The sequence below is a fragment of the Mastomys coucha genome, unplaced genomic scaffold (assembly GCF_008632895.1).
Source record: "Mastomys coucha isolate ucsf_1 unplaced genomic scaffold, UCSF_Mcou_1 pScaffold23, whole genome shotgun sequence".
Classification (NCBI taxonomy): Eukaryota; Metazoa; Chordata; class Mammalia; order Rodentia; family Muridae; genus Mastomys; species Mastomys coucha.
In genome coordinates this window covers 87,622,057-87,631,268 of record NW_022196906.1, presented here as the reverse complement: position 1 = coordinate 87,631,268, position 9,212 = coordinate 87,622,057, and the positions used below count along the sequence as shown (strand labels likewise).

At 36.9% G+C, this 9,212-nt stretch overlaps 1 long non-coding RNA gene across 7 annotated transcripts in view; it reads right to left on the bottom strand.

The window, feature by feature from the left end:
• LOC116073516 overlaps positions 1–9,212 on the bottom strand; it is a 61,029-nt gene that overhangs the window by 31,201 nt on the left and 20,616 nt on the right. The window lies entirely within an intron of this gene.

Below are 9,212 nucleotides of genomic sequence, written 5' to 3'. Positions count from 1 at the left end.
TGCTGTGGTGGGAGAATTGGGTTCTGATGATGGCAAGTGACCTTGGTTTGTGCTGTTTATTTTCTTATACTTCCCCCGCCCCCGCCATCTGGTTAACTCTAGTGCTACCTGCCCTTTCTAAATCTGACTGGAGCCTGTGCTTCCTGTGATCCTGGTTGTGTCAGAACTCCTCAGAGTCAAGTTGTCACTGTGATCCTGTGATTCTGGGATCCTGTGATCCTGGGCTTGTTAAATCACCTGGGAGTGTGGCTTTCTCTGTGAGTTGTGGGACTGGCTGCAGAGTTTGTGCCCAAGGTCTGTTCAGAACACTAACCCCGACAGACCGGAAGGAACCAGAGTCACTGGGCTGGCAGAGTTCCTGTGTGCCTAGTCCCGTTGGTCCCAGTTACTCCCAGTGTTGGGACAGATGTTGGTTCCTGCTCACCTCTGATCCTGGGTGTGTCAGCACACCTGAGAGTGGAGCTTCCTCTGGGTGTTGTGGGACAGGTTGTGGAGCTTGTGCCCAGTGTCGGCTCTGGACCCCAGCCCAGACAGACCAGAAGGAACCTGAGTCACTGGGCTTGCGGAGCTCCTGTGTGCCTGGTCCCGCTGGTCCCAGTTACTCCCAGTGTTGGGGCAGATGCTGGTTCCTGCTCACCTCTAATCCTGGGTGTGCCAGTGCACCTGGGAGTGGAGCTTCCTCTGGGTGTTGTCAAGATGTTAATCTTTTAAACCAAATTTACTACTGAAAAAAATTTGTTCTTGCTTCCATTTTATGATTTTAAGGACTATTCATTTTATATTAATGAGGTCTTTATTGCTTGTACTGTTTAACTGTTCCCATTCTATCCTTACTTGATTAATATTGTAATTCTTTTACTGTTTTCTAAATAGTCCAGATTTTAATACATATACAACATTGTAGAATCTTCATTCACCAAGAAACATTAGACTTTATAAACACAAATATACTGAAAGGTTTTCTATATTTTATACATAATCCATAAGATCTGTAATTCTTTACTTATGGGACATTTGTATAAGTCTAAAACTACGAGGTAATAACACATCCTAGAACAATTAAGGTATAGAATATTTAGATACTATTTCACATGCATGGATTCTATATTTTAGGTTCTCTATATTAAAATTTATAAACATTTCCTGAAACTCAGCCATTAAATCAGGATTTCCGTCTCATATGTTATATGTGTAGGGCTGAGAAATATGCTCACACAAAAATCATTTTTTTGTGTGAAATTATTACTTATTAGATAGTTGAATAAGCATTATAGGGAATGTACAACATGGTTTACACAAGGTTTTTGTTGTCTGGATAAAAGCAAGTACAGAAGTATCAAAACAGAGCTCTTCTTATTTCAGGCCTAGCTAGGCACAAGACCCATGGCTTCCAGTGTGCTATCATTAGACTTGAAATGAAGGTTGGTTTTGTTATTTCTTGGTTTTTGTTTTTTGGTGGGTTTTTTGTTTGTTTTTTGTTTTTTTGTTTTTCACTCAGACCCAAAACAGAATAGCAATCTCTCCCTTCACAGTAGGTTAGTTCTGAGTACAAACCGAGAAAAAGAAATATCAGTGTACTGAAAGGAAAACATGGGTATTTCTGGAAAACATGTTATTGTTGGCAAGCATTTTCCAGAATATATTTTTAAAAAGGGAGAAAAAAAGCCCTCCATGCCTTTTAAAATTAAGAACAGAGATAGATATCTTCAACTATAATTCACATCTCTGTACCTAAGCCATAAACCCACAAAACCAGCAGCTATTAAGTATTCTTTAAGTGTAAACTCTTAGTAATACACAGGGGGAAGGAACAATTTTAATAGAAGTCTAAAGATCAGTTATGGGGAAATGTCTGGTTGTACTCAGAGAAAGAATGATCTCACACTTAATTTAAGAAAAAAAATCATCAGTACATCAAGTGGGATAAGAGAAATTCCAATAAAGGGAGAACAACATGGACATTACTTATCCAACCCAATTCAATGGAAGATGAGATAGCGCATCATGTGTTCGCCAGAACATATCGTTCTGCTAAACACGAACATCGTAATTTGCAGTAGGGTAGACTTGTTCTTCCAGTGTCTAATATGCCTCATTGGTACCCCTTGACTACATACAGAAATTGTCATTGACATAGTCTGCCTACATGCGATGGTACATGAAAAGCAATTGTTTCACTTTCATGGAGTTTTTTACATACTAGTTTCAAAGGAGTGGCTGATAGCAGATAGCAACACTGTATTGCATGTTTTCAATTTAATTCAATTCTGATTTTTTTCATTTCCTTCTTAATTTTTCAGTGACCTATTTCTCATTGAATGTATGTTGCTTACTCTTCATGAGTTTGATCACTTTCTGTAGTTTGTCTTGCCATTGTTATCTAGCATTGACCTGTTGTACTTAGGTAAAAACACAGCATATTATTTCATTTTCTTATATTTGTGTGGCTTGTTTTTTTTTTTTACTTGATATGTTATATATTTTAGAGAAACTTCCATGAGCTGCTGTAAAATGTATATTCTTTAGTGAGGAATTCTTTGCTGATGTGTATTTAGCCCATTTGATTTATGATTTCAGCAACTCTGGTGTTTGTCTGATTTGGGCTATATAACATGTCCATTGGTTAGAGCTGAGTCCTGAAATTTCTTATGGTTACTAGATTTTTTTACAACCAGAAATATTTTTTAATGAAATTGGGCACACTTGTGCTTGGTGTATGCATGTTTCGAACTGTCAAGTTTTTTGAGGATTTTATTCCTTGTTGATTATGAAGCAACTGTCTTTATTTCTTTGTCTAGTTTTGTTTGGAAGTCTACTTTGCCATATATTAGGATAACTATGTCTGCTTCTTTCTTATACACATTTGTTAGCAATACAAATTTCTATCCCTTTTTCTCCAAGGTAGTAACTATCCTTGATGGAGAAGTGTGTTTCCTAGAATCAGCATAAAGCAAGATTCTGTTTTATGATCCAATCTGCCAATATCCCTATCTTCTTTCCAGGATACTGAAACCGTTAACATTCAGAGTTATTATTTTAACATGTGTATTTATGCCTGTTGTTTGTTTTTCTTGGTGTTTTCTTAGGCTTCTTTTGATCAGTAGTACTGATGCTTACTGCCCTTTGACTTCTGGGTGTGTTTATTCTTCTCTTTGGTACAAGATTCTTTCCTGCACTACATAGAGAGCTCAATGGTGGATAGGTATTCTATTACTCTGCCTTTTTATCTTAAAAAGTCTTTATTTCTTTTTCATTGATTTGCTGAATAGAATAACCTGGGATGTCATTTTGGTCTTCAGAACTTGGAGTAAATCTTTCCAAGTACTTCTGGTCTTGGAAGTTTCACCAAATAATTGGCATTTGTTTTGATGCATCTGACTTTGTTTATGATTTGGCTCTTCTATATTGCAGCATACACCATTCTCTCTTTACTATTTATTCTTTTAATACTTTAGTAACAAGCTATCATGGATAATTTCTATTCTGGTCCCATATATTTCATGTTGGATGGGTATCTCTTCTGTAGAACTGGGATATATTCTTAGGATTTTACTGAACATATTAACTCTGCCTTCGGTCTGGAATTCTCCTTCCATGTCTATATTGTACAGACTTTGTATTGTCCCAAGGATTGTTCTTGTTCTATTTTTAAGCTTTTTTTAATTTATCATTTTCTTTGAATGATCTGACCTGTCTACCTTGTTTTCAAATCTTGAATTTCTTTCTGTCTTCTGTACAATCTATTGTGTTTTTGAGGCCTTTCACTGAGCTTTTGTTTAGACTTATTGAGCTTTTCACTTCCTGCTTCATTTCAGCTTGTTTCTCTTAAGTATTCTGTCTTTTTTATTTTATTATAATAGCCCTTTTGAATTCTGTGTTTTGAATTTTATCTAGGTTGTTCTCCTTGACACATTAATTTGGGATTAGTGATGGGTGTACTTATTTGTCTTGATGTATCATATTTGCACTTGTAATGAGAGCTAGGCACCTAATGTTCTAAGGATTTTTGTTACATGTCTTTAGTCTACTTGTCTGGAATTCCTTGGACTGGGCTGCTCAAGGGAGTATTGAGGGGACAGAGCAGAAACGGATGGTGTTGAAGGACTAGTGATGGTGGGGTTTCTTGCTAATTCCAGGTCTAGATCCAGATACCCAGTGACTGAATGGATGGGCCAGTATACATGGAGTGGACTGGGGCAGAGATTAGGATGGGGTCTCTTCCTTGGCCTTGGTTCAGGCTGGGACTGAGAGCAACCCCTGGATTGATCCTAAATTATATATTTTCAACTTTTTAAATGTAGTTGTTATGTTTTAATTATCCTCCGGGATTCTCTTCTTTTGATTTTAGCATGTGTTTACTTAATGTACAATCATGAGCTCTAGTTATGTAAAGGCAGCTATGGGTTGGTTTGAAAATGAGATGTGAACTTCAGACATTGTGTGCTTTGAGCTGGTCATGCATATTCCCATGGAGCTGAATTGAGCTCTGGAGATGTAAAGAGGATGCTCCTGGTCTTGTTTTAGGGAAAGGATACCCAACTGCAGACGTTTCTTATAAAATACTAATTTCTCTTCCTAAAACTTTTGTCCTGAAATTATGGTAGAATGGGAATTAGGTAAGGTTCATAGCAGTATGTTACCCCATCCTAAGTATTTAATAATTATTCAAATAGAAAACTTTTTTTCTTGTAGGATAAAGCTTTGTTTAAAGTGAAGATTCATAACAAGTTCCTCAAATTCATATCCATTGTTCACAGAGAAGATTTAGTGGTAGCCAAGAGACTGTAAGTCTCCATTATCACAGGTAAGCACATGCCTAGAAGTAAATTTCATTCAAGCAGATCCTCGTCAGATTATCTGGTTTTCTATAAGACAAAAGTCCCCAGGAATGGGCTATTTCTGTTGTGTTATCCAGAGTCCTGTTTTCTAGCTAAAAGTCACCCTTGGTCTATCCTTTGGTAAGGCATGCAGAAGCATATTGCCTTCTCCTTTATTTTTCCATCAGCTTGCTCCACTCTGGAGACAGTCACCTAATGTTTGGGATGCTTTCTAAACCTACAGATCTCATACAACTAATATGAAACTGCAGGAGGAAATGTTGTCTTACAGCCACTCCATTCACTGAAGGACTGAACACGGGTGGGAGGAACAGGCCAACATACTGTAAAGTATTTTCTTGGTAGACTAGTAACTTGAATAATATAAAAGTAGAGCGAGTCATGGCAATAAAAGAAAATCACTGAGAGTGAAAGTATTGCTCAAAATATTTTTGCTCTGATAGAAGCTATCTATACATACACTTATTCAAATTTTTTGTCAAAGTTTTACTAAATAATCCATCTAAGGTTAATCAAAACAATCTATTTTACTATTTACTATTTGCTATTAATATTTACTATTACTTCAGTAAATAACAACATAAACCTTACCAAGCATAATCATTTTGCTAAGATTTAAGTATTAATGTATAGAATTTAAAATAAAAGTAGAATGTGTTAATGCTGTGATCTTTTATGTCCTTACAAAATGTCTGCTACAGAAACAAGCTACAGTTTAATACTTTGAAGAAAAAAAAACTATGAGGTAATTCCAGATGTGTTCTGGTCAATGATTACATTTAGAAGATTTCTAAACATCAATGGATCTGAGAAAGACAAGAGGAATTTAATAGTTATCACAGAAAACTATCAACATCCTATTTATATAATTACATATAACATGTTTGTATTATAACATGTATTTGTAATTAGACCCTACTAGAATAATCTATGTGATAATAAAAGAATTTGTGTTTGATTAATTGTAGACACAACCTGAAAATTAATTTTAATTTTCAAAGACCCTTACCTGTTAGAAAATGCCTTAGGATTAATAACCAATATCAGCTTACAAATAAATTATAGCTTTTCTTATTATGATATATTTGTGGAAAAATAGGGCCTTTTAATAAGTAAATGGATTCTAAGTTCAATTGTAGTGCTGCATTATGCCATAGTACGAAGAGTTAAACTCCATGCTAACACAGCAAGCAGCCCATTCATTCAAGCATGAAACATTTAAAAACAGCCATCGCATGTAATTGCCTATTCATAGCATCGGGGCAGGGGGAGACACTTCAGAAACACAGAGAAACCAGGGCATATATGGAAATGTCTTAATTATTAAACTCTGATTTTAATTATTTTTATAAGCAACTCCTTAGGCATGTGTACATTTGTGGAGACAAATGGAACATGACATTTGTATTTGTTTCAAATACTTTAGTTTCAGAATGTTTTTAACATTACTTTGCTATATATTTTTCCAGTGACCAGCTGATATACTACTTCGTGGCATCTGTCCTTATATCTTGAGGACAGATTGAGGTTATTCATTTTGTGCCATCTCCAAGATGCATGGTTTATATGGGGTGGCATCTTTGATTCATCTTTAGTAATCTCCCTTTTCTCTCTCTAGCTCACTGCAAAGCTACTATCCATTGTTTTTATCTGTCTCCTTCACCATTCCTGATAAATTTACTTGCTCAGAAACTATAAATATTTCTCCACTGCATACAGTTTTTCATTAAACCTCTTTTCCATTAGTGACAATATTATTAGTAAGAAAACTTATATTTTCAAAAATTACAAACCAACTTCATTTTGATTGCGAAATAAGCAATAGCAGACTAGCAATAATCAAATTGTATTGTCTCAGAAATTTTAGTAACATTATTGTTCAAAATCACTATAGTTTGAAAGCTACAAGTTTCCATGTGTATGTGGGCTTTCTGTTGTTTTTCTTGCTATTGAAGACCAGTCTTAATCCATAGTTATCTGATAGGAAGTATGGGATTATTTCAATCTTCTTATATCTGTTGAGGTCTGATTTGTGACTGATTTTATGGTCAATTTTGGAGAAGGCACCATGAGGTGCTGAGAAGAAGGTATATTCTTTTGATTTAGGATGAAATGTTCTATAGATATTTTTAAAATCCATTGGGTCCAAAACTTCTGTTAGTTTCACGGTGTCTGTGTTTAGTTTGTATTTCTCTGATCTGTCCATTGATGAGAATGGGGTGTTGAAGTCCCCCACTATTACTGGGTGGGGTGTGATGTATGATTTTAGCTTTATAATGTTTCTTTTATGAATTTGGGTGCCCTTGCATTTGGAGCATAGATCTTCAAAATTGAAAGTTCTTCTTTGTAGATTTTTCCTTTGATGCGTACAAAGTGTCTTTCCTTATCTTTTTTGATAAGGTTGAAAGTTGATTATATCTGATATTAGAATGGGTACTCCTGCTTGTTTCTTGGGACCATTTGCTTGGAAAATTGTTTTCCAGCCCTTTACTTGAGGTAGTGTTTTTCTTTGACACTGAGGTACGTTTCCAGTGTGCAGCAAAATGCTGGGTCCTGTTTACATATCCAGGATATTTGTCTGTGTCTTTTTATTGGGGAATTGAGTCCATTAATGTTAAAAGAGATATTAAGGAATAGTAATTGCTACTTCCTGTTATTATTGATGTTTTTGTTTGTGTGGTTATCTTCTTTTAACTGAAGAAGTTAGACTCCAGAGAACCAAATAACTTTATTAAAAATGGGGTACAGAGCTAAACAAAGAATTCTCAACTGAGGAATATCAAATGGCCAAGAAGCACCTAAAGAAATGTTCAACATCCTTAGTCACCAGGGAAATGCAAATCAAAACAACCCTGAGATTCCACCTTATACTAGTCAGAATGGCTAAGATCAAGTACTCAGATGACAGCAGATGCTGATAAGGATGTGGAGAAAGAGGGACACTCTTCCATTGCTGGAGGGATTGCAAGCTGGTACAATCACTCTGGAAATCAGCCTGGCAGTTCCTAAGAAAATTGGACATAGTACTACCTGAGGACCCAGCAATACCACTCCTGGTCATATACCCAGAAGATGCTCCAACATGTAATAAGGACACATGCTCCACTATGTTCATAGCAGCCTTATTTATAACAGCCAGAAACTGGAAACAACCCAGGTGTCCCTCAACAGAAGAATGGATACCTAAAATGTGGTACATCTACACAATGGAGTACTACTCACTATTAAAAACAATGAATTTAGCTGGGCAGTGGTGGTACATGCCTTTAATCCCAGCACTTGGGAGGCAGAGGCAGGTGGATTTCTGGGTTCAAGGCCAGCCTGGTCTACAGAGTGAGTTCCAGGACAGCCAGGGCTACTCAGAGAAACACTGTCTTGAAAAACAAAAACAAAACAAACAAACAAAACAAACCCAAACCAAACAAAAACAAAAACAAAAAAACCAATGAATTTATGAAATTCTCAGGCAAATGGATGGAACTAGAAAATATCATCCTGAGTGAGGTAACCCAATCACAAAAGAAGACACATGGTATGCACTCACTGATAAGTGGATATTAGCCCAGAAGTTGAGTATACCCAAGATACAACTCACAGACCACATGAAACTCAAGAAGAAGGAAGACCAAAGTGTGGATACTTTGGTCATCCTTAGAAGGGGTACAAAATACCTGTGGGAGGAGTTACAAAGACAAAGTGTGGAGCAGAGACTAAAGGAAAGGCCGTCCAGAGGCTGCCCCACCCAGGGATCCATCCCATATACAGTCACCAAACCCAGACACTATTATGTATGCCAACAACTGCTTGCCTGATCTAGCTTCTCCTGAGGGGCTCTATCAGTGCCTGACAAATACAGAGGTGGATGCTCTCAGCCAACCATTGAACTGAACACAGTGTCCCCAATGGAGGAACTAAAGAAAGGACCCAAGGAGCTGAGGCGTTTAAAGCCCCATAAGAGGAACAACAATATGAACCAACCAGTATCCACAGAGTTCCCAGGGACTAAACCAATAATCAAAGAGTACACATGGAGGGACCCGTGGCTCCAGTTGCACATATAGCAGAGGATGGCCTTGCTCCAGATTCATATGTAGCAGAGGATGGCCTTGTTGGTCATCAATGGAAGGAGAGGCCTTTGGTCCTGTGAAGGCTCTATGTCCCAGTGTAGGGGAATGCCAAGGCCAGGAATCGGGAGTGGGTGGGTAGGTAAGTAGGGGGAGGGAGAGGTGATAGGGGACTTTCTGAGAGGAAAGCAGGAAAGGGGATAACATTTGAAATGTAAATAAAGATCATATCTAATTTAAAAAAACAAACAAACAAAAAAGAAAGCTAGAAGCAAGAAGCTATTTGATCAAGACAAAAAAAAAAAAAACC